General features: G+C 43.8%; 1 pseudogene; it reads left to right on the top strand.

Moving 5' to 3' along the window:
* Positions 1-220: 220 nt before the first annotated feature.
* LOC119532764 lies at positions 221-3,471 on the top strand (annotated as a pseudogene).
* The last annotated feature ends 4,823 nt before the right edge of the window (positions 3,472-8,294 follow it).

Here is an 8,294-nt window from a genome sequence, read left to right as displayed (position 1 = left end):
CTACATCCTAGGCCCTGAGAATATGAGATGGACTGAGTCCTCAAGTAACTCTTGAGCTAAAATGAGCTGACAGGATGGAAACAAGCTTGGGAGGGTTGCTCTGGGAGCATAAAGGAAGGAAACTGGGGTGGGGGTGAGGGGTAGGGGGTGTGTGCAGGTGGAGGTAACAGTCAACTTGAGTCTTAAAGGACAGGTAGACTCTCAGGTATTCGCTTCCAAGATGACAAAGAAAAGAAGGAACAACGGTCATGCCAAAAAGGGCCGTGGCCACGTGTAGCCTATTTGCTGCATGAACTGCACACGCTGTGTGCCCAAGGAATGTGTCATTCAAAACATAGTAGAGGCTGTAGTTGCCAGGCACATTTCCAAAGCAAGTATCTTTGATGCCTATGGGCTTCCTAAGCTGTACATGAAATTACATGAGTGCGTGAGCTGTGCCATTCATAGCAAGGTAGTCAGAAACTGATCTTGTGAAGTCCGAAAGGACAGGACACCCCCACCCTGATTTAGACCTGTGGGTGCTGCCCATGACCTCCGCCAAAGCCCAGGTAAGGAGCTGAGTCCATAAAGACTGAAGAAAAACTAGTCTCTGGAAAGAAAATAAAATGGAAATTAAACTTCAAACAAAAAAGGAAGAGTTGGCCTCATGAAGGGGTGGAGGAGGGGTTGGTGGGGACACCCCGGGCAGAAGAATGGTTTGAGCAGGGAAGCACAGTGAGGACAGTCATTCTAGCACAGCTGTCCCCCAAGCTCAGTGCCCCACCCCTTCCCCTGTCCCCATTACCAGAAGCCCCTATTTTGTTCCGTGGGAAGGTGGGCCCAGTTGATTGTTGAGGGTGGTTGCCTGAACCAAGCTGCGATGATCACAGTCCACCATTCTCCAGGCGTTTGGACTTGGGTCAGATCATCACTCCCTGAGGCCTCATGGTGTAAGAAGTGGCCAGAGAAGCTCAAGGCAGTGGGTATGCAGAGGACACTGAAAGAGTCAGAGAGGGAGGAGAGGACCAGGCTGTGGGAAGTCTGAGTGATCTGAGTCCCCTCATGTACACATCTCTGAGGTCCAGCCATATGCCTTGCATGGGGTTCCATGACACAAGCCAGGGTGTTCTTTAAAAATGTCTCATTTCCTTTAGCTGGTCCAAATTGGGTTTCTGTCACCTATAATGAAAGATCCCTGCCTGACACAGTCCCCAAGTTGGTCATACCCAGGACATGGCCACTCAAGCTAATGAAACTCAAAGAGGCTGACCTAGATCAGGAAGCCAACTGATTGCTTTACCATGAGAAATGCAATTGCTCATTGGGGTCAGCCTGTCATGTCAGTATTGCCAGTGTCTTCTTTCCTTGGAGAAAAGCCATATGGACTGACAAACGGACTCTTGGAACCTGCTTGGTGAGTAGGCCCCTGTGCCAGCAGTGATCTTTACAGCTAGTGGCATCAGTCTAGGATTACCCAGGCATCAGCAAACTGTTTCTATAAAGGGCCAGATAGAATATATTTTAGGCTTTGTGGTCTCTGTAGCAACTAATCAACTCTGCCATTGTAGTGTGAAAACAGCCAAAGACAATACATATATAAATGAACATAGTTGTGTTCCAATAACATTTTATTTACGGACACTGAAATTTGAATTTCATACATTTGTCATGTGTTTCAATATATTATTCTTTTGATTTTTTTTTCAACCATTAAAAAATATAAAAATTATTCCTAGCTCTTAGGCTGAGCTTAAACAGGTAGCAGGAGGTCACATTTGGCAACCTGGAAATGGCTGTCAAGGAGGATGGACACTTGGGTGTCAGCTGGACAGGACCCTGCTAGGGACACTGCTGGGGCCACTGGCTAGTCTTGTCACAGTGGATTCCTCTTCTCTCTGGACATTCAGACCATCCTCTTCAGTCAGCATTTTCCAAGAGACAAAGCTCTGGACTCTTGAGTGGGCTTACATGCTCGGAGTTAATGACATTTCAAGTCTGGATTCCCAGAACTTCACCTTGATGCAGCTGCTCCTGACCCTTCTGTGGGCAGCTGTCCTGCCCCCAGCCCCTGTGGGAAACAGTTGATTTAGACTCTCATCCCACCCTGTACTACTGAGGGGCCAGGGTGGGTTGCCTGCCCAGAACCTAGGCAGGGCATGGGCTGGCTGGAAGCCATGACTCGTGGCCTGGCTTGAAAACACAAGCTGACCACTCCTGCTGTCTTTTGAGGTGTCTTAAGGGAACTAGAGGGAAGCTGCAGTGAGTGGTGGTCTCTGTGGTTGAAAGGTTGAGTAAATGCAGAGGCTGGGGTGGCCACAGTTCAGATGCCAGTTTATATTATGAGGAGTAGAGATTGTGGAGAAAGGAAGCTGGGTGGGAAGAGATAACTGAGCAGGTGCCCTGGAGACAGAGAGGATAGACAGAAAGAGACACAGTAGCTAGATCCCAGAACTGCCCCATGTCTGGCCCTCTCTGAGGCTCAACAAGGGTTCCGCACTGCATCTTCTTGGTCCTTCCCCCCACTTTGTCCTGGGATGATTTGGGCAATCTGAACGCTTCTCTGATACACACCATCAAAATGAAATCACATAATGAAGGTGTCAGGGATTGATTTTGGTGATGAATGTACAATTATGTAATGGTACTGTGAATAATAGAATGTATCATTTGTTTTGTATGACTGCATGGTATGTGAATATATCTCAATAAAATGAATATTAAAAAAAATGAAATCACAGACTATAGCAGGTCATTTTTGCTGCTGACTGGACTCATCCATTGCACTGACTCTCTGATTTCACTTTCAGAGGGAAATGTGAACTTCAGATTGGGGACTCCTTGCCATCTTGCAATCTTGGAATCCAGGTTGGAAATGCCTCATCTCTTAAACAGCCACCCTGCAGCAAACTCCATTTACCGTGACAAAGCTGAACTTCATCTGAGCCTTGTGCTCCTGGAAGGCAGTGATGGTTAAGAAATTCCCCCACTGCTTTATGTTGAGGGAAACTGCAAAGGACCACCTTGCTCTGGCATATTCTGAACAAAGCCCAGTCTCCGTTCTTCTTTATGACTCCCTTAAGGCTCACCGATGACTCCCTTGTTTACCTGCCTCTATAAAACTCTGGGTTCCCTTCGTTTTCTTAGCGATGTTCCTCATTAATGAATGTTCTCCCTATTGCAATAGCCTGAATAGAATCATCTCCTTAATTGTCTGGTACATTTTGCTTTTATAATTGCCAGGGGTTGTTGTAAGCGTCAATGGGTTTTCAGTCCATGCCTGGCGTCCCCTTTGGGCAGGTTTCAGATCTGGGTTGGGGGGGGGGGGGCTCAAGGGACGCCTGGCGTGGAGAGTGTGTGAAACTCCTGCCTGCAGGGGGCGGCAACCTCATCCCTAACCCCTGCGAGAAGAGGCGGGGCCGAGCTGGCCATAGCTTCGCACGCTGCCACCAGAGGGCGGCGGCTCCGCGGAGAGGGCCTCTGCCTCTGCACTAGCAGACCGCTCGCTCCCGCAGAGCTTTTAAAGAGCACTTTCGAAGTGGGCGCCACGCCGCGTTCTTTTCAGTCTTCCAGCTCTCTCTTTTTCCAGTTCCCTGCCGCTCTTTTCTCTTCTGCCTCCGCTGCATTCCAGGCATCTACTCCGTACCTCCGCAACCACCAGAGTCCGCCTCCTCCGCCTGTGCTCAGCACTAGGCTCTAGAACGGGCGAGAGGGGGTTCAAAAGTCAGTCTCGAGCCCCTGAGCTTCTAGCGCTTGTCCAATGATAGGGTCTCTTCCACTCTCTGGCCCCTATTCTCTACTTGAAGCAGGTTGTAGGATTCCTGGGGCAGCCGGGAAACGGGGAGGTGGGGCAAGGGCAAGAAGCCGGAGGCGGATTGATCCTATGCGGTGCTTGACAAGTCTTGTCCATCATCAGCACCTTGAAGCACAACAGTGTCTCCTTAAAGTGAGCGAGGCGGGAACTGTTACCCCGTCTGACAGAGAAAGCAACAGGCTCCAAGAGAGAATCAGTGATTCGCACAGCTAGTTAGTGGACAGATTTAAGACAAGGACTCAGTTCTCTTGAACCCAAACCGGGAGCCCTTGGAATGGCGCCGCATAGAGGTGGGTCAACCTGTAGCAAAACTAAACCCGGAAAGGGGGAAAAGGGGAAATTTTAGGTTGTATGTAAGGTACCATACATACACACAAACACAAATACTCATAGAACTGTGCAACGCAATGTAAACAATGCGCTAAAGTTAATAGCATAATTATAAACAATATTGTTTCATGAATTGTAAAAAAAAGTTACCACACTAAGGCAAAATGTGAATTGTAGGGAAAACGGGGAGGGGGGAGCTTGAGGGGGCAGATGGGAATTCTGTATTGCCTGCAGGATGTTTCTGTAAGTCTTTGAACGTACAACTGCTCTAATAAAAAATAAAAATACAAATAAAGGAATCGTGGGCTGCTCTGGCAGAAAGGGCACTGGACTGGGAGTCCTCTCCCATCAGGGCAGCGACCCCCTTGCCAACAAAATGCAGACGCTAAAGGACTCAGATTGTAAAGTTTTATGGACTGATGTGGAAAGATAATGCCATTTGCTTTGTAACGTGTCTGCATACACGTTTTTTAAAGCAAATGTAAAAGCTCAATTGTTGACAGGAGCTGTCTCTGGGGATTGGAATTGCAGTGGTGGGAAGAGGATTTTCATTTTCTCTGTATTGTTCAAATTATTCATTACTAGCATATATAAACCAGAAGGAGGAATAACGGTTCAGTATTTCTGCTTGACAAAAACTAATACATCCTTGTTGAAGAACTGGAAAATACAGAAGAGAATGACGAAAATAAAATTCATCAGTAATGCCCCCCTTCCCCAGATATTGATGTTTTTCATTCCAGTTTGTTTCTTTCTCTATAAAATGTGAGTTATAACAGTATTAACTGTACGGGATTGTTGTGAGGATTGAATGAGAGAAAGTATGTAATAGCTAACATTCCAGAAGTGTTAGCTATTTTTATATATAACAAAATTAGCATCATACTATATGTAATTTAAATGCTGCTGTTTTCACTTATAACTTTGCTTCATGAACGGTTTTCCATGTCAATATTCTTTAAATCTATACAGTTAGTGGTTGCACAATATTTCATTATATGTGCTTACAATTTATTTAACCTATCCTCTATTGTTGAACCTTTAGAGTGCTTCCAATTTTTGCTGTTAAAATAACAGTGAGATTAACATCTTTAAGCATCTATCCTTCTCAGCATTTCTGATGACTTCCTTAGATGGATGTTTAGGGGTAGGATTACTGGGACAAAGGGTGCAAATATTTTTCAGGCTTTTGAGTCAAGTTACCAAATGGCTTCCCAGAAAGATCTTGCCAATTTACACTCCCACCTGCAGTGTGTGCGAATGCCTGTCCTACAGCACACAAAAGAGGGATTTTTTAGGGTGGGTGATATTTGAGTATATTGCTGGACTGAGGAGAAGGAGCCCACGGAGAGGGAGAGTTTAAATTTCTGGAGAGAGGGGGAATGACAGATGGAGTGAGGTCCCTGGGAGAAGGGGTGGGGGAGAGATTCAGAGCACATTTACAGGGACTCATTTTCCGAGACTGGTGGAAAGAGGTGAAATTAGGTGTGGATATATAGTAATTGTAAGGAAAAAGGTGAGAATTCAGGAGAGCTAACCCTTAGGGACCCCATTTCTCAATAAAGTAGGAGGCTGGGTCATCTTTTCAAAGGAAAAGGGTGAGTGCTAAGGTGGGGAATTGAGGGGAGGGGAACAACCCTTTTATGGGTTGAATTGTGCCCCCCAAAAGAGACGTGTTCAAGCACTAAATCCTGGTCCTATGAATGTGACGTTATTTGGAAATAGGGTCTTTGAAGATGTGATTAGTTAAGGAGGCCAAATCGGGTTAGGGTGGGCCCTAATGCAATAGGACTGGTCTGGTATCCTTATAAGAACAGGAAACTGGGGTGGAGGGGGTGGAAGAGAGGGGGGGAGAGAAGAAGGAGAAGGAAGAGGATGAGGAGGGGAAGCAAAAGAAGAAGAACTAGAGAGAGGAGGGGAGCGGTGGGGAGGGGAACAGAGAGGAGAGGAGTATGTAATGTGGTAACTGAGGCAGAGAGCACCATGGGTGCTGGCAAGCCACCGCCGGAAGCCAGGAGGCATGGGACAGATTATTCCCCACAGACTTTAGAGAAAGTCTGGACCTACCAACGTTTTTTTTTGGACTTGTAGCCTCCAGAACTGGGAGACAGTAAATTTCTGTTGTTTTAAGCCACCCCGTTTGTGGTGCTTTGTTACGGCAGCCGGAGGACACTGAGACACTGGAGCAGGGTAAACAGGCTGACAGCCTGGTTGGGATGGAAGACCTTGAGTTGTGGTGGCCCCATCCTATAGGGCTGGGTGACTTTCTCCACCCAGGTGACTTTCACCTGGGGGATGAAAAAGTTGTACATTTAATAAACTAAACCAAATATATCAAAATGTAGTAAATGATAGAAAATAATGGGATTGGGTTTGGTAGTGAAAAATTATGAACTTCTGGAGGTCTCTCACTTTTAAAGAATGGTTAATTCCTTTCTATATAAGTTGTTTCAGAAAGTTTGAAAAGAGTAAAAGCTGCCCGTATCACTTTATGAAACCAATGTAATCTGGATTGCAGAATCAGTAAGGACAATACAAGAAATGAGAAGAGAAGGGTAACTTCACCTAAGAATGTAGACATAAACATCCTAAATAGAATATCAGCTAACTTAATCCAGTTAAATATTTTTTTAATAGGTTATGATCAAGTAGGGATTATTCCAGGAATTCCAGATTGGTTCAACATCAGAAATATCACCTCATGAATAAAAGACAAACATCACATGATTATCTCAATTGATAAAGAAAAAGCATTTGATAAAGTTGATCCCTTATTTAGGATTAAAAAATAACTCAGCAAACTGGAAATAGGAGAGACTTTCTTAACTTGGTAGAGGTTATATAGTAAAACTTACAGCAAACAACATATTTAATGAAGAAACTTTAGATGCATTCTTTTTAAGATCTGGAACAGGATAAGGAATCCAACTATTACTGTTACCATTTAATATATAATAAAGGAAGTTCTATACAAAGCCATAAAGAAAGGGGGGGAGGGTGGATAAGATATACAAGGATTAGAAGAGAAGAGATACAACTATCATTATGTGAAGATAATATTTTCATTTGCCTTAAGAAGCAAACAGAATAAATAGACTATTAGAACTATTAAGATAATTTAGCAAATTCTTTAGAAACAAGATTAACCGTAAAAAATGCATAACATTTCTCTCCGTCAGCAATAACCACCTTCTATTCACAGTACATTGTTAAATATCTACGAATTAATGAAGAATATACCAAAAAAAAAAGAAAAAGAAAAAGAAAAAAATCTATGGAGAAAGCTTTAAACTCTAAGAAAGAATGTAGAAATTAACCTGAATAAATGGAGAGAAATTTACATTCTTGGATAGGATGATAGTTTATTTCTTTATGAATTAATCTGTAAATGTAATGAAATCCCAATAAAAATTCCTGTTGTATTTTTCAGGAACTTGATAAACTCATTCTAAAAGTTATGTGAACAAACAGGACCAAGTTAACCTTAAAAAAGAAGAATAAAGAGCAGGAATTTGTCCTACCAGATACAAAGCATACTACAAGGCCATGTGAAAAAAACAAAAACAGAAACAACCAACCACCACCTCCATCAACAAAAACAACCAAAAACCAAAAATCAAGAAAACAACATCATTTTGGCATAAAAACAGACCAATAGACCATGGGACAGAAGAGAAAACTCAGTCATAACATGAATATATGAGGAAAGAACTGATTAAACAAGCTCAGTCTATGGAGAATGTTCTAGTTTGCTAATGGTGCCAGACTACAAAATACCAAAAATGGATTGCTTTTATAAAAGGGGGTTTATTTAGTTACACAGTTACAGTCTTAAGTCATAAAGCATCCAAGGTAACACATCAGCAATCGGGTACCTTCACTGGAGGATGGCCAATGGCGTCCAGAAAACCTCTGTTAGCTGGGAAGGCACATGGCTGGCGTCTGCTCCAGAGTTCTGGTTTCAAAATGGCTTTCTCCCAGGATGTTCCTCTCTAGACTGCAGTTCCTCACAAATGTCACTCTGAGTTGCTCTTGGGGTATTTGACCTCTCTTAACTTCTCTGGAGCAAGAGTCTGCTTTCAATGGACATCTTAGTGAGCTTGACACCGCCAAAAGGGACACTTTGAAGAATGCACAATAGCTGAGAGAGTAGCTGCAGATGAGAGACAGTTTG

Source organism: Choloepus didactylus, chromosome 4, assembly GCF_015220235.1.
Source record: "Choloepus didactylus isolate mChoDid1 chromosome 4, mChoDid1.pri, whole genome shotgun sequence".
Lineage (NCBI taxonomy): Eukaryota > Metazoa > Chordata > Mammalia > Pilosa > Megalonychidae > Choloepus > Choloepus didactylus.
Note: the sequence above shows the minus strand (reverse complement) of the source record. Positions and strands in the feature narration are given on the sequence as shown.